General features: G+C 44.7%; 1 protein-coding gene across 6 annotated transcripts in view; it reads right to left on the bottom strand.

The window, feature by feature from the left end:
- The window catches only part of grnb (granulin b), a 112,619-nt gene that overhangs the window by 64,118 nt on the left and 23,953 nt on the right, over positions 1-24,548 (bottom strand). The window contains exon 1 of one of the 6 annotated variants that reach the window (XM_080213872.1): positions 24,311-24,389. The exons of 1 other annotated variant lie outside the window; for it this stretch is intronic. The gene's annotated coding sequence lies outside the window, so the exon portion shown is untranslated. Of the gene's footprint in view, positions 1-984; positions 1,008-1,143; positions 1,211-10,931; positions 10,953-24,303; positions 24,390-24,548 lie in introns of those variants that run through there. 4 more of the 6 variants (XM_080213873.1, XM_080213874.1, XM_080213876.1 and 1 more) reach the window with 4 other exon arrangements.

Raw genomic sequence — 24,548 nt, 5'->3', positions numbered from 1 at the left:
GCTCGAAGGGCTGGATGGCCTACTCCTGCTCCTATTTCTTATGTTCTTATGAAATTAGTTATGGACAGCACAACAAGGGCATTAGAAAGTTGAACAGCATTGCATTACAATTGCACTCAAGTGAAAATGAAATTGTGAAAAAAATGGCCAGTTACGCAAACTTTGGTTGGTTACGTTTCTTTGCAATTAAACATTCACTAATTAAAGTGAAGTCCATATTAACAGACACACCTGAAACACACAGTTGCAAAAACAACAGGCACTCATATACAAGAAGCAATACAAAGCCACACAGATGACAAACTATGAAAAGCCTTCAATGCAGCAAAACCCTTCACAAGTTACAACACAGAACATGGGCCTATTACAAAGCTGCTGACTTTGAAGTATTCAGTAAATCAGGATCACTAGCACTTCCCTTTGCAGCTTACGAAATAGGAGCAGAAATAGGCCATTCAAATGCCGTACTCCTTGCAAATTCATGTGAAATCAGTTGTGTGCCAGTGAGTGCATGGTGGCAGCAAGCTATGCGGAAGAAATAGCTTTTTAAGAGTCGAGAACTCTTTACCCAGGCTGCTGGAGTTAAATAAACTTTTCATCAACTGTTTTCATAGCTTAAACCTAGAGATAGCTAAGTTGCAAAAAGATAACTGGTGCTAGTCACAAGGTATAATTTACAGAATTCACTGTACTGCAAATATCAACAGGTTCACCTCTCAAAAACCCATAATTTTTAAGTTCCATAGTTTAAACACAATACAAGAAAAAAATCTCAACGTGCTGGCTGGTCTAACTAATAAGCAGTGCAGTTACTGTTCTCGATTGTGAGAACTGTCCACAGCAGTCTCTCAGAGCCTTCCTATCCTTAAGGCTCAGATTTGGCTACTCCAATTTGGGAAGATCCAAAACTGAAAATACCTAACACTCCAGTCGTCGCTATGGGAAATTAAACTTAGACGCAGCTCTGAAAAACTGGGCCTTTACCTCTACAGTTGCCTTTTGTTCTGCCAAAGCTATCATGTGATTGTGAGGTAATGAGTTCAGCAAGCCAGAACAATAGCTGCACTTTGTACCTCAGTATATTTACTGCAGAGGACTTTCAATTGTTTCAATTCTATCACCAAAAAAATGCAACACGCTCACCAATTTGAATGTTAATCCAACAAAAAAAACACTCGTTTTTTGCTGGCGTGAATTTGAAGGAAAATGAGATCTGGCTTTACACGTAATGTACTTCACATGACATCTTTAAAAAAAAGGACGCAAAACCTTCATATTAGAAACTATTATCTCAAAAGTTTTCAAACTGATTTTTTTAAAATATATTCAGAGGTTGCCAAGCCAACATTTATCATCCACCTCAGTGTCTCTAAACGGCAGTGACAAATCTTCTTTGAGTTGCTGCAGACCTTGTAGTGATGATTTTGTCACATGGTGTTAAAGAGGATATTAACACAATGCAAAAGGAGCAGAATAGGGATATATGCCTCTCTTAGGATGCTGTGTTTGACTTAAAGAGATGATGCTCTCCCATGTCATTGCTACCTTGGTGTGGAGATGCTGGCATTGGACTGGGGTAAGCACAGTAAGAAGTCTCACAACACCAGGTTAAAGTCCAACAGGTTTATTTGGTAGCACAAGCTTTCAGAGTGTCACTCTTTCTTCAGGTGAGTAACCTTAAATTTACAACTCTTCACTCACCTGAAGAAGGAGCGACACTCCAAAAGCTTGTGCTACCAAATAAACCTGTTGGACCTTAACCTGATGTTGAGACTTGTTACATCGCTACTCTTGGCCATCTAGTGACAGGGTAGAAGGTGCAGTTTACAAATTCAAATTAAGATCACCCAAGATCACCTTAAAGGATGGCACTGTGCTGCCTCTCAGTGCCAGGCACCAGGGTTCGATTCCCAGCTTGGGTTACTGTCTGTGCGGAATCTGCACTTTCTCCCTTTCTCTTTGCGGCTCGGTCTTTTGGCTAAGATCAAGTGTAGCAGCAACAGTCCTGCAACTTGGAAGTCATGAGGTTTCACTGATGCTTCATTTGAAGCAATTTTTTGAAGTGGTATCAAGGTCTTTTGGCTAAGATGCAAATGAGATCAAGCCTTGGAAAAGGTGCAATGCCTGCTCCTATCAGCTTGGATCATGTAGATCAAGCCCAAGACGGGAAGAGGCTTCCCCTTCTTGTGAGCTTGGATATGGAATGTCTCACTTGTTGAGACTTTGATTGGATTGAATTGCATATAAACAAAAACAAAATCTGCACTTTCTCCCTGTATCTTTGTGGGTTTCCATGAGGTGCTCCGTTTTCCTCCCAATCTGAATGATGTGCTGGTTAGACACATTGGCCATGCTAAATTCTCCCTCAGTGTACCCAGACAGGTGCCGGAATGTGGTGACTAGGGAATTTTTCACAGTAACTTCATTGCAATATTTATGTAAGCTTACTTGTGACACTAATAAATTTAAAGTTGCCAATTCAAGTTTTCATTAAAGACCCAGGTTAACAGCTAACTGACCATCAGGATACGCAGCCATATTCCACAATATCCTATCAATAATGCTCTGTAATCAACAGGAAATGCAATAGAATCAAACTTGCAGGTTAAATAGTTGAATTACAATCCCAGTGAACTTAAGCTTTCACACAAACCGATCTGCAACTGTTAAGTAGATGCAACAAGGCAATCCATTGAGACAAAACTTACTGCCAGTTCAGCAGACTCAAGAGCTTATATATGAAATGATTTATCATGTGATTACTGTACTGCTAGAGTTTTAACTGCTAAATTTCCCACACTCCTGCACACTGCCAGTTACATTCATACATCTTTATCTCCAATACTGCTCTTATTGGTCGTCAAAATTCAGTAACTGTAGCCTAGTTCCCTAAGAAGCGCAATCCACTTTCATAAACAAAACATCTGGTAATTGTATAAACCCAGACAGAAACAATCATTGTATTGTGCCAAATGGGTATAATCACATGCTTCTGCAATCCCAGATAAGGTAGAAAGCGCAACAGCAAAAAGCAAAATAATGCTGATGCTTAACAAAAAAAGAGGTCAGTCAAACAGCAGCTGCAAAGAGAACACAAAGAAATATGTCTTGTACTTCCTCTGATTTTGGTTTCAGCTATCGCCCGATGTAACAGCCAAAGCTGATAAGGCAGATCTCACAACATATCTATTCATATATCTAGAAACTGATCATTCACATGACAGAACCTGTTAACAGGCAACATTCAAATGCTTAATATATCGCAGCCAACTGAAGTTACCCCAGTTTATCTGTGAGGACAGAAGCACGGAACTCCACTGGAGCCCTAGACAGTAAATCTTGAGGTTAATCTTCTGTTCTTTGAACTTTGTGTTCAAAACTCATCTGTTATTGGATTTAAATTGTGAAGTATTTATTTAAAATTGCAACATATCTGGATGCTCCGTAATCCAGCAAAAACAAACAGAAAATACTAAAAGCAAAGAACATGTCTAAAAGCGCTTAACGAAAAGGACTATTTCAGCTAGAATTTCCATTCTCCCCATGTCTGCACGGGTTTCCTCCCAAAGATGTGCAGGTTAAGTAGGACGTGTGGGTTAGATGGATTAGCTGTGGTAGATGTGCAGGGGGGATGGGGCAGGAAAGAGGGCCTGGATAAGAGACACTGTCAGAGAGCTGGTGCAAACACAATGGGCCAAATGGCCACCTTCTACACTGTAGGGGTTCTATGAACTTTTAATCCAAGAGTTATAACCTAAGGCATCTACTCGTATTCTTTCTCTCCACTCTAAGAGACTGATGGGCTTGCTATGTGTTTTCAGACCCTGAAATTATGGTGTGGGGCAATGAAACCAATGAAGAATCACTTCTTCACTTCTGAATTCCTGATCCTTTGAGAAACAGGCCAACATCCCACTTTTTGATTGCCACAGCCTGATTATCTTTTGCTCCTTTTTCTTCCTTTAAGGGGTGGGATGCATGAGACTCTGGCTATGCCAGCATTTATTACTTATCTCCAATTGCCCTTGAGAAGGTGCTGGTGGTGAGCTGCCTTCTTGAACTGTTACATTCCCTGTGATGCAGATACACTCTCAGTGGCGTGTGCGGGGTGGTGGTGGTGGGCAGTTCCAGGATTTTGATCCAACAACAGTGAAGGAATAGCGATATATTTCCAAGTCAGAATGGAGGGGAACTTCCAGGTCAGGCTGTGGTGCTCCCATATGTCTGTTGGACTTTTCCTCTACCTTCTAGATGGTAGCTGTCATGGGTTTGGAAGGTACTGTTCAAGGAGCTTTGGTGAGTTCCTGCAATGCATCTTGTCAATTTGTTGTTGGTTCATCTTCTAATTGTAACAAGCCTTTATGAAGAGTCAGAAATTTCTGCTTCAACTAAATCTTTGCCAGTTTGCAGCTTCCATGCAGCATCTAAAGAGCAGAATTCCTCAGAATTTCAAATCAGTTACTCAAAAATTAAACATTACACTTTAAAGCATTTTCATTCAAGCAAGATCCCTGTGACATTTCAGACACTGATGTTCACATATTGGAACACTAGTTCCAATAATGTTCACACTGGTGCCAGTGTTGGTGGTGGAAGGAGTGAATGTGGATGAGCTGTCAATCAAGTTGGTTGCCTTGTTCTGCAAGGTGTGAAGTTTCTTAAGTGCTGTTGGAGTTCACTCGTTCAGGCAAGTAGAGTGTATTCTGTCACAGTCCTGTGCCTTGTGGATGGTGGACAGGCTTTGGAGACTGGGGAGATGAGTTACAGAGCTCTGATCTGCTCTTGTACACCAGCTTTTAGTTACTTGTGCACATGGACACCTAACTCCAGCACATTACTCTGATTCAGAGTACATGAACTGCTCTTAGGGGGAACTTAAATATGCAAATAGGAACACTGGCGGTTAGCAATGCATTAACAGCAGAACTTCTCCCCATTCCCAGGGGAGTTGGAGTATCGACAGAACAGTATTGGAACACAGTCAACAACAGATCAAGCTCAGTGCGCAGAATGGGTCTTTTCTCATTCTGTTTTTCATGTTCTGAAATTATCTTGCCTGTTATTTCAACAGGAATTACCCAGTTTTATTTTCTCTCAGTATCGTTTTTGACTTTCAGATTACCAGAAAATTAGTTATCCCTTTTCAAAGTGCTTCAAAGTGAAACACCAAATTGTTTGCCCGCCAGAAAAATGACGAACTTCAAACGACACCATGCATCACCAAATCTTTTTCCCCACTGCCATTTTAGTTACTGTATGAATGACTACCAGCTCACAACCACTGCTTCCCAGTATTATTTTTCCCAATATGTGAACACTAGTATCTGAAATGTCACAGGGGTCATGCTTGAATGAAAATACTTCAAAGCGTAACATTTATTTTTTGTGTAAACTAATTTGAAATTCTGAGGAGTTCTGCTCTTGGATGCTGCATGAAAGCCGCAAACTGGCAAAGATTTAGTTGAAGCAGAAATTGCTGACTCTTTTTGTAAAGGTTTATTACAATTAGAAGATGAACCAACAACAAATTGACGGCTCAAAGCTGGCAATTTATTCTACATCAGAAACACTAAATAAGATAAAAACTAATGTGAAAGAAAACTTGCATCAAACTGTGGATAAAAACAAATTACAGTGGATGTTGGAATCTGGAACCAAAAGAGAAAACGCTGGAAAATCTCAGCAGGTCTGGCAGCATTTGTAAGAGAAAAGAGCTCTTTTCTCCCCTTACTGAGGCTGCCAGACTTGCTGAGATCTTCCAGTGTATTCTTTTTTGGTTTCTGCATCAAGCTATGGTTTGTTGCGAGATAGGAAGGTATACTATTGTCCGCTGCTTACATGCAACATAAAGAGCAGAATTCCTCCAGAATTTCAACATACTTAGAAAAATACTTAAACCCAGGTAAAAATTAAACAGTTCAACTAGTTACCTTACTCTACAGTCATACAGTATATATATATTGCATAATGCAGTGGAGGGAATAACAGAAAACCATATAAACCAGACACTATTTGCATATAACTAAATCTAATTATTCAAGAATAGGAAGCTGATAAAAGCCTAGGAGCAACTACATCTGTTGAATTTGGATAAAAGTAAAAACTGAGCTGCTAATGATATTAACAGCCAGTAATTTTACAAAAGGAAATCAGCACTGGCACCATGCTTGAACCTGTACTAACACAAAAAATTCAATACTGTACAGTACACCTCCTGCCCATTACTCTTAATTCATAACCTCACATTGCTCTCACCTCTTCCATCTGTTTAGTTGAGATGTTGCATCATGCGAGGTTATCCATTTTAGCAGAAAAAAATTACCTAAATGGAAAGCAGATTCAAATTCATTTAGACAGAGGGGTGTCTATGTTCATGATATGCAGGTGCAGCATATAATAGGCAAATGGGATGTTGGCATTTATCGTAAAGGGACTGGATTATAGAGAAGCATTGTTACAATTGTACAAAGCGTTGGTGAGACCAAATCTGGAGTACTGTGTCCAATTTGGTCTCCTTATTTGAGGAGGGATGTGGTGGCATTGGAAACAGTTCAGATGAGGTTCACTAGATTGATTCAGGAAAAAGAGTTGATGTATGAGGAGACATTAAACAGTTTGTGCTTATATTTGCTGGAGTTTAGAAGGATAAGAGGGAATATGATCAGGATGTATAAAGTTTTAAAAGGGATTGATAAAGTAAACGTAAACCAAATGTTTCCTCTGATGGGGCAATCTAGAACAAGACGTCACAGGTATAGGTTGAGAGGCAGTAGATTTAAAACTGAGATGAAGAGGAACTACTTCTCACAGAAGGTAGTGAATTTGTGGAACCGTCCCACAGCATGGTGGAGTCAGAATTGTTGAATGGTTTCAAGAAGGAGATAGACATATTTCTCATAAAAAACAGACAAGGGGATATGGGAACAGGATATGGGGAGGTGGATTTGAGACTACAGAGAGATCAGCCATGATCTGACTGAATGGCAGAGCAGGCGCGAAGGGCTGAAGTTGTTTACTTCTGCTCCTAATTCCTACGTTCCTATCATTTATTCAACATGTTCTTGTTTTATTCCATGTTACTTGAATTGTTCAAATTAAATAAATGATGAAAATTGCGTTTGTCCACTATTATACTTAGTTTAAATCCTGAAAATAATATTACCCATGAAAGCTTAAAAAAAACACAAAATACTGTGAATGCTGGAATCTGAAATAAAAACAGAAAAATGCTGGAAAATCTCAACAGGTCTGACACTTAAAAAGGGAAATCAAACAGCAGCTCAAAGAGAGCACAAAGAAAGATGTCTTGTACTTCCTCTGATTTTGGTTTCAGTTATCACTCGATGTAATAGCCAGCAATAACAAAGCCAATAAGGCAAACCTCTCAACTTATCTATTCACATATGCAGAAACTAACCGTTCGCATGACAGAACCTGTCAATAGATAACACTCAAATGTCATAACATATCGCAGCCAACTGAAGTTATCCCAGTTTGTCTGCAAGGACAGAAGCACAGAACTCTACTGGAGCCCTGGTCAGTAAATCTTGAATCTGCTCTTTGGACTTTCTTGCATTCAATACTTCACAGTTTAAATGCAATGACAAATAAGTATTTATTTAAAATTGCAACATATCTGGATATTCCATAATCCAGCAAAAACATAAAATCCTAAAAGCAAAGAACACACGTCTACAAGCGCTTAACAAAAAGGACTGTTTCAGGCAGAACTTCCATTCGTCAGAGCTAATGAAGGGTCATCTAGACTTGGAACATTGGCATTACTCCCTGTCCACAGATTCTGTCAGACCTCCTGAGATTTTCCAGCATTTTTCTTAAAAAAAACAGAATGTTACTCATTTTCCTTTACAAGCACCATCACAAATACCCAAACTAAATAAAATTCATCTCCCCATAATAAAGTCATCACTTCACAAAAATGAGAATCACTTATTTAATTGCTTTGCTAATAACGAGTTGGAATTTATTCCTCAAGGTATAGATTATTTTTTAAAAAAGAGTCTTTAATAGCAGTCAGGTGTCCATACTAGTAAAAGGACATGGAAGCATCAGAGAAAGTACAAAGGAGTCTACAAGGTTGGTACCAGAACTGAGAGATTAGAGGACATCAAGAACATTCCAGTTTCTTTCTTTTGAGAACGACAGGCTTAAAGGAGACATGATGTGGAGATGCCGGCGTTGGACTAGGGTAAACACAGTAAGAAGTCTCTCAACACCAGGTTAAAGTCCAACCAGTTTATTTGATAGTAAACCCACAAACTTTTGGAAATGCTGTTTCTTTGTCAGGTGTGTGGAAAGTTGTGAGACTTCTTAAAGGAGACATGACAGCGATCTTTAAAAATTATGAAGGGGTTTGACAGGGTAGACGTGGTACAAATGTTTCCACTCTTCGAAGAATTAAAAACTAGGGACAACAAAGACTATCAATAAGTGGTTGTCAATAAATGAAAGAGGGAAAAGGCAGTTTTTTTGTTTATTCAGCAAATAGTTTGGAAGTGAAACTCGCCACCACAGGAAGTGGTTGAAGCCAAAAAAGTTAGATACATTCAAAAGGAAAGTGGACAAGGACAAGGGAGAAAGGAATAGAATGATATGCCAAAAAGAAATTCAGCTAGATGCAATTGGGGAAAAGGGGGAGGGGGAGGAGATTCATTTGATGCATAAGTACCAACACAGTGCTCAATCCTTGATTAGTTAATTTGCTGGGGGGTCAACATGGCTATCAATAGCCAGTTTAGGGAGTTGGGTTAGCGAGGGGAGAATCAGTATAAACTCTGGATCATTTTTTGGAAATGCATAACAAATGACCATCAGTAGAGGGTTGGGAAGAGCTCTGCTTTGACGCATATCGAACAAACTTCTGAAACTCATCATTAAGGCTCGCACAGGATTAGTGGCTGCTAAATCAAATATGTGAGGGTACCAGGCACGAGTGGAACCCCACCAATGAGTAAAGCCTTCCGGAAGACTTAAACAAAAATTAAGTTATTTTTTAAAAAACATCCAAAACTAATTTAAAACAGATCTGTATGGTGTCTTGAATTTCAGAAAAGGTCAGCCAGTGTGTGAAATTTTCATACTGTGAAATGAAAATCACCAGTCCCCAAGGACCATAGGTTGGTCTCCCAAAAAAAACAAACTACGGAAGAATCTCAGCAGGACTGACAGCATCTGTGGAGAGAGAATAGAGCCATTGTTTCGCGTCTGGATAACCGTTGGTCAGAACTAAGAACAAAGAATATCAGAAAAGATTTATACTATGAAGGTCGTAGTGGGGGCGGGGGGGTTGCAACGGGACAAGGGAAATGTAAATGAGAATGAAGGCGGCTTAGAAAGGTGCTAAAAATGCCCATTAAGGTGAACAGAATGTGTAAATTGCAGAAGAGGTACAGATGGTTGAGGCAGTTGGCCTGAAGGAGTGGGAGCCAAAGTAGAGCAGGAATGGAGAAGTGGAAAAATGGAAGTGAGAAAAAAGGGTGACAAAAATGGATGAATGAGATGAGAAGGAGAGATAGGTTTAAGTTTATGTTTAAGTTTCTTTCTTCCGATTGGACACTTTATAATTTACTTTGACACTTTCCTATGCCTTTTAGCTTTGGCAAAGGGTCATCTGGACTCAAACCGTCAGCTCTTTTCTCTCCTTAAAGATGCTGCCAGACCTGCTGAGATTTTCCGCATTTTCTCTTTTGGACACTTTACAGCCTTCAGACCATGATCTTTTCTCTCCACCTTCACCCATTTTCGTTTACTTTATTTCATTCTGTTTTTTCTTTTCATCTCATTCATTCATTTTTATCTTTCTCATTTCCATTTTTCCACTTCTTCATTTCCTACCCTTCTACTTGCTACCACCCCGCCCCCCCAATACTTCTTCAGGCCAACTGCCTCAACCATCTAAACCTCTGTTCTGTATTCACACATTCTGATCACTTAATGGACATTTTTAGCACCTCTCTGAGCCTTCTTCATCCTCACTTACATTTCCTTTGTCCTATTTCAGCACACCCCAACCTTCTTGGTATAAAGCTTTTCTGATTTTCTATGCTTAGTTCCGACGAAGAGTCATCCAAACACAAAACATTGGCTTTATTCTCTCTTCACAGATGCTGTCAGACCTGTTGAGATTTTCCACAGCGTTTTCTGTTTTTGTTTCAGGTTCCAACATGCTCACTATTTTGCTTTTATCATAGGCTGCTCTCCCCCTTTTTTGAGAGAGAGAGAGCATGACACTTCAGGCAAGGGGAAAGATTGAGTAGACAGGGCCTTCATGAATAATCTTAGCCAGTACAGGAACTAAAATGCACTGTTGGTGAGCTCTACATCACGAACCAACTGTCCAGCCAACTGAGCTAACCAAACCCCCCCAAAACATAAGTAATACTTTCTAAACAAGTGAAAATAGTATTTTGATCTTTAGGATTAATGACTCACACTGACAGTTGATGAATGAAGGGAATCAAACAGAACACTGGTGCAAGGACCATCTTTTCTGCATTGGCAGTGATACATTATGCAAGCTTAGTGAAGCAACACATCCATAAAACCTCAAAAGCAGAGGGTTGGAGTTATGACCTGCTGGGAATTCAGGCCGCTAGCATTTTACACATCAAATTTCCAAGGCTTCATGACAAGCTTAGACTCAAAAAACAATATATAAGAGCACGACCTTACCTGCCATTCACACCATGTTCCCACTGCAGCAGTCAGAGAATTTGGCCAGCCAAATCTCAGTTCATTGCCGTGGGATGGGGGAAACCCATCTGAGTGAACGATGCTAAGATTAACCCCCCCCCCCCCACCCCCACTTTGACTGACATCCTAACTGTCCCCTCTTTTAAACCCACCCTCTCTCCATCACACCCCCTTTTCTCTCTCCTTTTTTGTCTAACATACCCAAACCGTTGACTTACCTACTGCAGGAATTCTAGGTCGTGGGCTCCTCCCTGCGGCAGCAATCCAGAAAGCTGGCACTGCTGGGGCAGATGGGACTGCTAGCCAACTGCATTGGCTGGCAGTTCCAGACGGTGAGACCCCCACTCCAATGAACTTGGCCCTTTTTAATGAGTCCCGCAGCTGCTTATTGCTGCGGAGTTGCTTGTCATTCTATTACAAATGACCTTGATTTCCAGGGAGGCTTGCTGTCCACCTTCTGCATAAAGAGATTACAAAGGGATATAGACAGGTTAAATGAGTGGACAAAAACTTGGTGGTACTTCTGCCTCATACTGCCAGAGAGCCAGGCTCGATTCTGGAGTTGGGTGACTGTATGGAGTTTGCACATTCTCTCCATGTCTGCATGTGTTTCTAGTTTCCCATCTCAATCCAAAAATATGCAGGTTAGGTGGATTGCCCATGCTAAATTGCCCTTCAGTGTCCCAAAGATATGTAGGTTAGATAAATTAGCCATGGTAAATGGTTACAGAAATAAGGCGCAGAGGTTGGGCCTGGTTAAGATACTCTAAGGGAGAGTCAATGCAGACTTGATAGGCCAAATGACCTCCCTCTATACTGTATGGATTCTATGGGATGGCAGTCAACATGAGCACAGACAGGGTCCAAATGAAGCAACGAGATAATTCTATAATGCAGGAAAATGTGAAGTTACGCTCTTTGGTAGGAAGAATAACGGAGTCAAACATAATTTAAATGGAGAAAAACTGCAGAAAGCTGCACCTCAAAGGCATTTGGGGGTCCTCATGCATAAATCACAACAAGCTAGCATGCAAGCTCAGCAAGTAATAGGGAAGAAAAATGGAATGTTATTTATTTCAAAGGGAATGGACTATAAAAATAGGTTTAAGTGCTGCTAAAACTATACAAGACATTAGCTAGAACACTGGAGTATTTATCTGAGGAAAGATGTACTGGACAGTCCAAAGGTTCACTAAGTTGATCCCAGGTATGAAGGGATTTTACAAAGAGAAGTTGAGCCGATACTCAAGTTTTTTTTAAAGTTTTATTTATTTGTCACAATCTGTCTTGCATTAATAGTGCAATGAAGTTACTGTGAAAATCCAGCACCTGTTTTGGTACACTGAGGGAGAATTTAGCATGGCCAATGCACCTAATCAACACATCTTTTGGGCTGTGGGAGGAAACCAGAGCACCCAGAGGAAACCCACGCAGATATGGGGAGAACATGAAACTCCACACAGACAGTGACCCAAGCCGGCAATTGAACCTGGGTCCCTGACCAGTCCACTTTTCCCACCTTACCCCCATAACTGGTGCTAACCACTGTGCCACAACTGGGGTTTAGAAGAACGAAAGGCGACCTTATTGAGACATTGAGGATTCTCAGGGGTTTGACAGGGTGGATGCTCCTTGGTGGGTGTCTAAGACCACAGGGCATCATCTCAGAGTAAGCTGTCTTAAAATTTCTTCCTTCAGAGGGTAATGAATCTGTGGGATTCTTTATCACAGAAGGTTGTGGAGGCTGGGTCATTAGTTATGTTAAAAGCTGCGATAAACAGATTTTTAATCAGTGGAGGAATCAAGGGTTATGAGGCTAAGGTGGGAAAGTGGACTGGTCAGCTCTGAAGCCTCAGTGCCAGGGACCTGCTTTCAATTCCGACCTCTGTGTAGAGTTTGCATGTTTGCAGGGGTTTCCTCCCAGACATGATATGGAGATGCCGACATTGGACTGGGGTGAGCACAGCAAGAAGTCTCACAGGAAGAAGTCTCTTGGCTAAAGTCCAACAGGTTTATTTGGTATCACATGCAGACTCCAAAGATGTGCAGGTTGGCCGCACCAAATTGGGATTCTTGTCGGTGCAGGCTCAATGGGCGAAACGGCCTCCTTCTGCACTGCAGGGATTTGATGATTATCATTTCAGATCAGTCATGATCTGTGAATAGCAGCAGAAACTCGATGGGCAAAATGGCCTACTTTTGTTCCTACCTTATGGTCTTATTATTCATCCACACTGTGGAGGGGAGGGGAATAATAGCACACTCCATTATTACCCTGCTCAGGTATTATCATATATTTGTATTGCACTGGCAATGCAAAGGGACAGCAAAAAGTAAACCTTAAAGATACACACTCATCCAAGCTTAACAACATTGCAAGACTATTTAGAAAAAAAGAGAAGCAACTCTTGCTGTTCTGCGCACAAAAAGCTGTCTAAAATTTCAGACCCAAACATTAAGTGCAGCTATCGGACTTTCATACTGTTGAATTTTTCACACTTCAGCCTCAAGACAATGCTGGTGCCATATTGACCACGATTTGTCAAAAACCTATTACAAGTAATACAGCTGATGCCACAGTTCCCCAATGCCAAGATAGTATATTTCTAGACTGAAAGTCAGAATGATGAGTTTGGATTGTAACATCCCTTTTCTGAGATCTGTTTTGCACAATCTAACTTAACTATGTTTTGCAAGACCTGCTTTTCACTCCACCTACACGCCAGCAAGCACTGAGCCAAGAGAAAGGCCAATTAGTAAAATGACTCGCAACAACAGTCCAAAGATGTGCGGGTTAGGTGACTTGGCCCTAGTGTCAGGGGGATTAGCAGGGTAAATATGTGGGATTATGGAAATAGAGCCTGGGTGGGATTGTGGTCGGTGCACTCAACAGGTCAAATGGCCTCCTTCTGCACTCAGATATTCTATGAACTTGTATCTAACACAGGAAGAAGTTGCAAAGATCTCCACAGGTGCATCGTCAATGAAATTTGGCTCAAATATTTCAGTGTCATACAGAGGGTGCAGTGACAACATGTGGATCGGCTTCAGTAGAATTTCAGATGGATTGGGTAGTGGCCCACATATTTCATTCCCCACATTACTGAGTTCTGATCCCAACAAACTGTTGTGTATACAGATTTTACTTTCCTGCAATAAGTATTACACACAAACACTACAATTCCCTGTACAAAGACAGAATCATAGAAATCATGGAAACCTTACAGTGCAGAGAGGCCATTCGGCCCATTGAGTCTGCACTGACCACAATCCCACCTGGGCCCTACCACCATATCCCTACATAATTTACCCGCTAATCCCGGTAACCTATGCTTCTCAGGACACTAAGGGGCAATTTTTAACATGGCCAATCAACCTAACCCGCACATCTTTGGATTGTGGGAGGAAACCGGAGCACCCGGAGGAAACCCACACAGAGATGAGGAGAAGGTGCAAACTCCACACAGGCATGACCCAAGCCGGGACTCGAACCCATGTCCCTGGAGCTGTGAAGCAGCACTGCTAACCACTGTGCTACCATGCCGCTCCAAATTGAGTACCTCCAAGAGAATGGTGTATATTTTTTGGTGAGAGGGATCCAGAAGAAGCAGCAGCCAAAGTTACAGCAGATCAAAAATGACTAAATAATATAACCTAATGCCACTTCCAATGACGGTCGTTAGTTAAAGACTCTTAAAGGTTGTTTTAACACAGCCACATTCATTGGTGCCAAGGAACGGAGAAGCCAACCTCCTTCTGTATATTTCTTACGTCGTTTCTCAAATAATTCAGGGAGATAAGAAATAAGAAATAAGAACATAAGAAATAGGAGCAGGAGTAGGCCATCTAGCCCTTCGAGCCTGCCCCGCCATTCAATAAGATCATGGCTGATCTGTTGTGGCTCAGTTCCACTTTCCCGCCCTCTCCCCATAACCCTTAATCCCCTCTCTTATCAAGAACCCATCAACCCGCTTCTTAAAAATATTTAGCGAGGCAGCCTCCACCACTTCAACGGGCAGAGAATTCCAGAGATTCACCACCCTTTGAGTGAAGAAGTTCCTCCTCAACTCCGTTCTAAACCGCCTCCCCTTTATCTTGAGGCTGTGCCCCCTAGTCCTACTGTCTTTTTTGAGCGGGAAGAGTCTCTCCACCTCTATCCTATCCATCCCATTCATCATCTTATACGTCTCAATGAGATTTCCCCTCATTCTTCTAAACTCTAACGAGTACAAGCCTAGTTTATTCAGCCTCTCCTCATAGCTCAATCCCCTCAACTCCGGTATCAGCCACACGGTGAAGCCTTCCATTGTTTGCTGGAGCAGAGAGAGAGAGAGCTAAGATTTTACCTGTTAAAAACCTGTTTAAAATAAGTTTAAAGCACTTTACTCTTTGTAGAACTGTTTAAAGCATTTATTTATTGTATTTACTGCTTTAAGAATTCTGAGGGTGTGGTGAAAAGGCATTTGTGGACCAGCCTGCTTTAAATCAGCGCCAGGTTTAAAAGGAGGCCTGGTGTAGACAGCGGGCAGCGTCTGAGCGGGCAGCGGAGTGAGTGGGAAGCAGAGTGAGTTAATAGGGCTTAATATCAAAAAGGGCTGGAAGGAAAAAGGCCAGGTGAGTTTGTTTGAAAAAAAAACAAGGAAAAAAAATTTTTTCAAAACTACTACAGCAAGAAACAAGGAAAAAAAATTTTTCCCCATAAAAAATTACAGTGAATAATGGAGGGGCATGTGATGTGTGGTTTCTGTATGATGTGGGAACTGGTGGACCCCAGGGTCCTCCCCAGTGACCATGTCTGCAGTAAGTGCAGGTTGCTGGAGGAGCTCCAGCTCAAGGTGGATGAGCTGGCCTCTGAGCTACAGACACTGAGGCTCATCAGGGGGAGAGAGGGTGCCCCTAGACTGGCTAAATCTAAGGGTCAGGGACAAAAGGGGGCTGCTGGGAGGAGGAAGGGGGGTGAGGAGCAGAGGCCTCAGCCTCTTAATCTGCATAACAGGTTTGAGGTTCTTGCTTCCAGTCTGGAAGAGGACGAGGCAGGTGAGGTTGGTGAGCAAACTGCACACGGTACAGTGATGCAGCAGGACATAGGCAAAGAGAAATGGAAAAGGAACGTAGTAGTGATTGGGGATAGTGGGGTGAAGGGTATTGACACTGTCCTTTGTCACAATGACAAAGTGCACAGAAGGGTGTGTTGTCTGCCTGGTGCTCGGGTACAGGATGTCGCAGCTGGGCTGCAGAGGAATCTGGAGCGGGAGGGTGAGAACCCAGTCGTTGTAGTACATGTGGGTGCCGGCGACGTAGGCAAAGTGCGGACTGAGGATCTGGGGAGGGAGTATGAGAAGCTGGGAATGGAATTAAAAAGTAGAACCGACAAGGTGGTCGTCTCTGGGCTACTGCCTGAACTGAGTGCAGACGGGCGTAGGGTTGACAGGATAAAGGAAGTGAATGGGTGGCTCAGGGATTGGTGTGGGAGGAATGGGTTCGAATTTATGGGGCATTGGCACCAGTATTGGGGTAGGTGGGACTTGTTCGGGCGGGATGGGGTTGGTCTGAATCATGCTGGGACCAGAGTGTTGGCGAATCGAGTAAAGAGGACTGTAGACAGGGCTTTAAACTAATTGGGGGGGGGAGGGTGCGAGGGTAGGTGACGCTACGAGGTCTAAAGTTAAGGATAGGGTACAGGTAAGGGAAGAGGCCAAGGATGTCCCAATTGGTGGCGTTACGGCAAATAGGGTCCAGGTGAAGGCTGGGATGAAAGCGCTTTATCTGAATGCACGAAGCATTCGGAATAAAGTGGATGAGCTGGTGGCGCAGATCGACACAGATGGATACGATCTGGTGGCCATTACAGAGACGTGGCTGCAAGGTGACAGGGACTGGGAGATGAATGTACAGGGCTATCAAGTGTTTAGGAAGGATAGGCAGGAGGAAAGAGGGGGTGGCGTAGCTCTGCTGATTAAGGATAGTATCAAGGTGGTAGCAAGGGATGATATCGGAGCCAAAGAGCAGAACGTGGAATCGTTGTGGGTGGAGATTAGGAACAGCAAAGGGAGGAAGACGCTGGTGGGTGTCATCTATAGGCCCCCGAATAATGATCTGGAGGTGGGGCGGGCTGTTAACACGCAAATAAGTGCGGCGTGCAGGAATGGGACGGCAGTAGTTATGGGAGATTTCAATCTGCATATTGATTGGTCGACCCATGTTGGACGAGGTGGGCTCGAGGAGGAGTTCTTGGAATGCTGCCGGGATAATTTCCTTGAACAGTGTGTGTTGGAGCCGACGAGGGAGCGAGCTATCTTGGATCTGGTGCTATGTAATGAGGCGGGTAGAATTAGGGACCTTGCGGTGAAGGATCCTCTTGGAGAGAGTGATCATTGTATGGTGGAGTTTCTGGTGCAGATGGAGGAGGAGAAAGTGGGTTCCCGGACACGCGTCCTTTGTTTGAATAGAGGGGAGTATGGTAGGATGAGAGAAGAATTGGCGAATGTGGACTGGGGGAGTGCGTTGGAAGGTAGGTCTGCTGAGGAGCAGTGGAGGATCTTTAAGGAGATCTTTCTTGGTGCTCAGCAGAAATTTATTCCGATGGTTAAAAAGGACAGTAGGAGGAGAGGTAATAAGCCGTGGATAACGAAGGAGGTGAAGGAAAGTGTTAAATTAAAAGCGGAGGAATTTAGAGTAGCTAAGAGCAGTGGGCGAGAAGAGGATTGGGAAAGGTTTAAATGTCAACAAAGATTGACAAAGAAGTTGATAAAGGAGGGTAGGAGAAGCTATGAGGCTGGGCTAGCACTTAATATAAAAAAGGATAGCAAGAGTTTTTATAAATATATAAAAAGGAAGAGGCTGGCTAGGGTGAACGTTGGTCCTTTAGAGGATGAGAAAGGGGAGCTAGTGGTAGGGGATGGGGATATGGCTAAGGTCTTGAATAACTTTTTTGTTTCTGTCTTCACGGAGGAGGACGTGAATAATTTGCCGGGTGTTAGCGATGGAAAGGTGGTAGGAATGGAGGGTCTTAATGACATTACTGTTACTAGAGAGGTGGTGCTCGACAGACTGGAGGGGCTGATTGTGGACAAGTCCCCAGGACCGGATGGAATGCATCCGAGGGTTCTGAAAGAAATGGCGGAGGTGATAGTGGATGCCTTGGTGGTTATTTTCCAGACGTCGCTGGATTCCGGGGAAGTGCCGGAAGATTGGAAAACGGCTAATGTTACGCCGTTGTTTAAGAAGGGTGCCAGGCAAAAGGCGGGGAATTATAGGCCGGTTAGTTTAACGTCTGTGGTAGGTAAAATGTTAGAATCCGTCATTAAGGAGGAAATTGCGAGGCATCTTGAAGGGAATTGCTTGATAGGGCGGACGCAACACGGTTTCATTAAAGGGAAGTCGTGTCTGACAAATTTACTGGAGTTCTATGAGGATGTGTCTAGGGCAGTGGATAGAGGAGAGCCGGTGGATGTGGTCTTTCTGGATTTTCAGAAGGCGTTTGACAAGGTACCGTGGCGAAAAACTGCAGCAGGCGACGGTGCAGAGGGACCTCGGGGTCCTTGTGCATGAGTCACAAAAACCCAGCTTGCAGGTGCAGCAGGTGGTCAGGAAGGCGAATGGGATGCTGGCCTTCATAGCGAGGGGGATTGAATATAAAAGTAGGGAGGTCTTGCTGCAGCTGTATAGGGCATTGGTGAGGCCGCAGCTGGAGTACTGTGTGCAGTTTTGGGCGCCGCACCTGCGCAAGGATATTTTGGCCCTGGAGGGAGTGCAGAGGAGGTTTACTAGGCTGATACCGGAGTTGAGGGGATTGAGCTATGAGGAGAGGCTGAATAAACTAGGCTTGTACTCGTTAGAGTTTAGAAGAATGAGGGGAGATCTCATTGAGACGTATAAGATGATGAATGGGATGGATAGGATAGAGGTGGAGAGACTCTTCCCGCTCAAAAAAGACAGTAGGACTAGGGGGCACAGCCTCAAGATAAAGGGGAGGCGGTTTAGAACGGAGTTGAGGAGGAACTTCTTCACTCAAAGGGTGGTGAATCTCTGGAATTCTCTGCCCGTTGAAGTGGTGGAGGCTGCCTCGCTAAATATTTTTAAGAAGCGGGTTGATGGGTTCTTGGTAAGAGAGGGGATTAAGGGTTATGGGGAGAGGGCGGGAAAGTGGAACTGAGCCACAACAGATCAGCCATGATCTTACTGAATGGCGGGGCAGGCTCGAAGGGCTAGATGGCCTACTCCTGCTCCTATTTCTTATGTTCTTAAACCTCCTCTGCACTCCCTCCAGGGCCAAAATATCCTTGCGCAGGTGCGGCGCCCAAAACTGCACACAGTACTCCAGCTGCGGCCTCACCAATGCCCTATACAGCTGCAGCAAGACCTCCCTACTTTTATATTCAATCCCCCTCGCTATGAAGGCCAGCATCCCATTCGCCTTCCTGACCACCTGCTGCACCTGCAAGCTGGGTTTTTGCGACTCATGCACAAGGACCCCGAGGTCCCTCTGCACCGTCGCCTGCTGCAGTTTTTCGCCACGTAAGTAATAGTCCTTCCTACCATTCTTCCTACCAAAGTGGACCACCTCACACTTGCCAACATTAAATTCCATTTGCCATTTCCTGGCCCATTCACCCAGCCTATCTAGATCCTTCTGCAGACTCTCCACACCCTCCGCACAATTTGCCTTTCCCCCAATCTTGGTGTCATCAGCAAATTTCGACACCCTGCACTCGGTTCCCTCCTCCAGATCATCTATATAAATGGTAAATAGCTGAGGCCCCAGCACCGACCCCTGGGGCACCCCACTAGTCACCAACCGCCAATCCGAATAGCACCCATTGACCCCCACTCTCTGCCTCCTATTTGACAACCAATCCTCTATCCACGCTAACACCCTACCCCCAACTCCATGTCCCCTGACCTTCTGCAATAACCTCTTGTGAGGTACCTTGTCAAACGCCTTCTGAAAATCCAGAAAGACCACATCCACCGGCTCTCCTCTATCCACTGCCCTAGACACATCCTCATAGAACTCCAGTAAATTTGTCAGACACGACTTCCCATTAACGAAACCGTGTTGCGTCCGCCCTATCAAGCAATTCCCTTCAAGATGCCTCGCAATTTCCTCCTTAATGACGGATTCTAACATTTTACCTACCACAGACGTTAAACTAACCGGCCTATAATTCCCCGCCTTTTGCCTGGCACCCTTCTTAAACAACGGCGGGTGTTAGAGATGGAAAGGTGGTAGGAATGGAGGGTCTTAATGACATTACTGTTACTAGAGAGGTGGTGCTCGACAGACTGGAGGGGCTGATTGTGGACAAGTCCCCAGGACCGGATGGAATGCATCCGAGGGTTCTGAAAGAAATGGCGGAGGTTATAGTGGATGCCTTGGTGGTTATTTTCCAGACGTCGCTGGATTCGAGCTTGGTTCCTTTTATAACAATAAAAGGTGCGGTGTGGAATGAAGTAATTTGAGTGGGAGGACGTTTATTTGCAGTATAAATACCAGCATAAACCAACTGGACTTGTTTCTGTGCAAGCAATTCCCCAGACACTTATATCCCTGAAGGTCAGAGGCATGTGGGAAAAGTCGAGGCATACCTAAGGAAAATAAATGTTACTTTTTAAATACAAGTTCATTTTACAACACAAATGTTTCGCAAAACACAACAATTTAAATAAGCCACAGGGTTCATTGGATTAGAATTTGCTTCCTTATGCAATGTCAAAAATGGAATCTGGAGCGCTTTGGCAACAGATTACACAATACAAGGCGACAGAAAGTCCACCCTCAACAAAAAAAGAACTTGCTCTGCATTAAAGAAAGAAAAGTTCCTCACAAGTATCCGTAAATAGCAGCAGCATCCAGGTCACAAAAAGAACACAAAATACTTTTTAAATTGCATGTTGCTTCTTTTTTCCCCTCCATTGTCTCCTGGTACCTTTCATGATGGGAGTCCCTGACCAAAGCCTAAATACTACCAGGTTGGTGACTACAAGAGGTGAATTTAGTTTTTTTTAAACAGTATATAGTAGTTTATAGTTTATTAGTGTCACAAATAGGCTTACATCAACACTGCAATGAAGTTACTATAAAAATCCCCTAGTTGCCACACGCCAGTGAGGGAGAATTTAGCATAGCCAATGCACCAAACCAGCACGTCTTTCGAACTGTGGGAGGAAACCGGAATACCCAGAGGAAACCCATGCAGACATGGGAAGAATGGTCAGTCTCCGCAGACAGTGACCCAAGGTCGGAATTGAACCCAGGCCCCAGCACTGTGAGGCATCAGTGCCAACCACTGTGCCACATGGCTTATAGCTAATTGCATTATGAAAGGATGGAATTTTATTCCTAAGATATGGACTCAGTCTTCTCTGGGGTCCCAAATACCTGGAGGTGTAAATAATGCTAACCCCTTTAATACCGATTCCTCAATGGGCCCAGCCGAAGGAAGAAAAATGATTCTCTAGTTTCTTCATGAGCAACATCCAGCTATGACTAACACTATGGGGAGATTCGATCAAAAGAATTCTAAGCGCCGAATTTGTGTAAAAACTGGAGTGAATCCCATTGGGATTTTTTAAGCAACGGTTTCAAAATGAATCTCCCACGCTCTATACACTGCAGTATGCACCAGCATGAATCAGTCCAAAAATCAGGGAGCGGGGGCCTATTCTCACTGGAGAGGCTGGCGACATAGCACTGAGCGGGCCACTGTGCCGATCTGTCAGCACCGAGATCAGGGCATGCACAGTAGCCCGCGCTTGTCAGCCTCCTTATTGCTGGCCAGCCCCACTGGCCATATGATCCCACACAGCCCAATCACTGGCACCCCGAACACATCTAGATCAGCCTCAATCCGCCCACTCACCCGCAGCCCCAATCTCCCAAATACCCACCATGCCCTATCCCAAACGCTGGCCTCCCTCCTTCTGCTCGCGATCCCTCTGCAAAGTGGCAAAAGCAGCAGCCGCACCCCCCCCCCCCCCCCCCCATCCCACCCCCACTAATCGGTTGCAGAGGCCGCTCCAAGGTGTCCCCTAGGTTGTACTTTGCCCCTTGGACAGTGCCAGGGAGCCAGGCTAGTGGCCCAGAGACTTCAGTCCCAGGCCCATGAATGATATTTAAAATCGATTCAAATCATCATTTAAATAAATTGTACAGCTCCGTGCTGATTTCTAGCATGGTGCTGATGGCACCGGAAATCCAGCGCCCGGAGACTATGACGCCCAGTGGGAACCTATGAAACGGCCACCATTTGATCTCCTAGCTCGCTGTGCTGCTTTTTGTAGCACAGCGAGCTAGGAGAATCGCCCCCTTTAATTTACACCCACTCTGCTTATGTACTCTATGAACAATTTGCTTTGTCTACATAGCATGCAAGAAAAAATACTTTTCACTGTATATCAATGTGTGTGACAATAATAAATCATTAGAAGTGATCCTGCCATTTAGATATTGTGAACATCCCAACTTTAATCAGCACTCACTAGAAGCATTAAGAATTGGAATTCCCTTTTTGCATGCACTCCGACCCTTGAAAGACATTCCTACAAATTTGCCTTTTCAACTAAGTATTTGGTCATCACTATATCTTTTCGTATTTCTCAGTGTCAAATTTTATTTAATAAGACTCCTATTGAGAGCTTCCAGCTTTTTTGGTTGGCCAGATCACCAATAAACCTGTCCTCATCCCCCTACAGTTAAGAAAGCCCACCGACGCCTGTACTTTCTCTGGAGACGAAGGAAATTTGTTACGTCCACTGTAACTCTCACCAAATTGTACAGATGCGCCATAGAGAGCATTCTTTCTGCTGTATCACAGTTTGGTATGGCTCTTGTTCTGTCCAAGACCGCCAACAAATACGTAGGCTGGTCCATCATGCAAACCAGCCTCCCATCTGTCCACACTTCCCGCCTCAGAAAAGCAGCCAGCATAATGAAGGACCCCCTCCTGCACCCAGACATGCTCCCTTTCATCATCCTATGCTGGGAAAAATATACAAAAGTCTGAGGACACATACCAACCGACTCAAGAACAGCTTCTTCCCTGCTGCCATCAGACTTTTGAATGGACCTACCTAGCATTAAGTTGTTTTTACTCTACACCTTCGCTATGGCTGTAACACTACATTCTCCACCCTCTCCTTTCCTTCTCTATGAACAGTATACTTTGTGTAAGAAACAATACTTTTCACTGTTAACACATGACAATAATAAACTAAATCTTATGAAACATCTTGTGACATTAAACCGCATTAAGGGTTCGGCAGGATATATGCTCAAGTTGTCGTTCCTCTGATTGTAAAAGAGGTATGCAAGCATATCACAAAATTAGTTCCATTTCCAAGGCAGTATAAGTAGAGAGCAATAACATAACCAAACTTTGCCAACTTTAAGGGCGTTCAAATGGTCTGTGGATAGGCATATGGATAGCATTGGAATAGTTTAGGTTAGAGGGTCATTAGATTGGTTCCACTGGTCGGCGCAACATCGAGGGCCGAAGGGCCTGTACGGCGCTGTAATGTTCTATGTTCTAAACACATGACTTAACAGGTTAGCACAAAGCTTTATTACTTCTTTCTCTGCCGTAATTGCTCTTTTTGCAACCCTGTCAGAAATTGAAATAAGAAAACTAAAACCTGAGAAGTACAATGTGAGTACAAACATCAAATTAAAGAACACAGTGTTAAGCTCCAAAATACCAAACCCCTTCCCTCCAAAAAAATTGTTTTGTGTTGGTGGGGGGGGGGTGCTCTGTGAGTGAGGCTGGGGGTTTAATCAGTGGGATGGGGCTCTGTGCAGAGGGGTTGTGGGGACTTCATCAAGGGAGATGGGTAAGGTCTGTCCGGGATGGGGGGGGGGGGGTGACGAGAGTCTGTCGGGGTGGTCGGGGGAGGGTCTGTCGGGGTGGTCGGGGGAGGGTCTGTCGGGGTGGTCGAGGGAGTGTGGGGGAGGGTCTGTCGGGGTGGTCGGGGGAGGGTGTGGCGGGGTGGTCGGGGGAGGGTGGGGGAGGGTCTGTCAGGGTGGTCGGGGGAGGGTGGGGGAGGGTCTGTCGGGGTGGGTGGGGGGAGGGTCTGTCGGGGTGGGTGGGTGGGGGGAGAGTCTGTCGGGGTGGGTGGGGGAAGGTGGGGGTGGGGGTGGGGGAGGGTCTGTCGGGGTGGGTGGGAGTTGATAGGGGAGGGTCTGTCGGGGTGGTCGGGGAGAGTGGGGGAGGGTCTGTCGGGGTGGTCGGGGGAGGGTCTGTCGGGGTGGTCGGGGGAGGGTCTTGTCGGGGTGGTCGGGGGAGGGTCTTGTCGGGGTGGTCGGGGGAGGGTGGGGGAGGGTCTGTCGGGGTGGGTGGGTGGGTGGGGGGAGAGTCTGTCACGGTGGGTGGGGGGAGAGTCTGTCGGGGTGGGTGGGGGAGGGTCTGTCACGGTGGCTGGGGGAGAGTCTGTCGGGGTGGGTGGGAGTTGATAGGGGAGGGTCTGTCAGGGGTGGGCGAGTGAGGGCGAAGGGTGAATCCCAGCTCCATCCTCAAACCATTAATCCGAGTTAATTCCCGCGCTGCATCACCGCCCGACACCAGAGCTTTCCCCCCCGAGACCCTTACCCCTCACCCCTCACCCCCCGCGGCCCAGTGTCGACTCCCCGAGGTTCTCACCACTCCGCCACCGCCGCCGCTCCGCCAACCGGTCCCGCCTCCTGTCTCCGCGGGTCACATGAGCGCAGAGGCAGAGCTCGCGGGCAGGGGGAGGAGCGGCGGCGGGACAGGGCCACAGGGGGAGGAACTGAAAGAGAGAGAGGCGTGGCTGGGGAGAGGGGCGGGACTGAATGAGTGGGCGGGGACAGTGAGGGCACGGGA

The sequence above is a fragment of the Carcharhinus amblyrhynchos genome, chromosome 27, assembly GCF_965287045.1.
Source record: "Carcharhinus amblyrhynchos chromosome 27, sCarAmb.v2.hapA, whole genome shotgun sequence".
In the NCBI taxonomy this organism is placed as follows: Eukaryota; Metazoa; Chordata; class Chondrichthyes; order Carcharhiniformes; family Carcharhinidae; genus Carcharhinus; species Carcharhinus amblyrhynchos.
The sequence above is the reverse complement of the archived record's forward strand: the minus strand, read 5'-3'. Positions and strand labels throughout refer to the sequence as shown.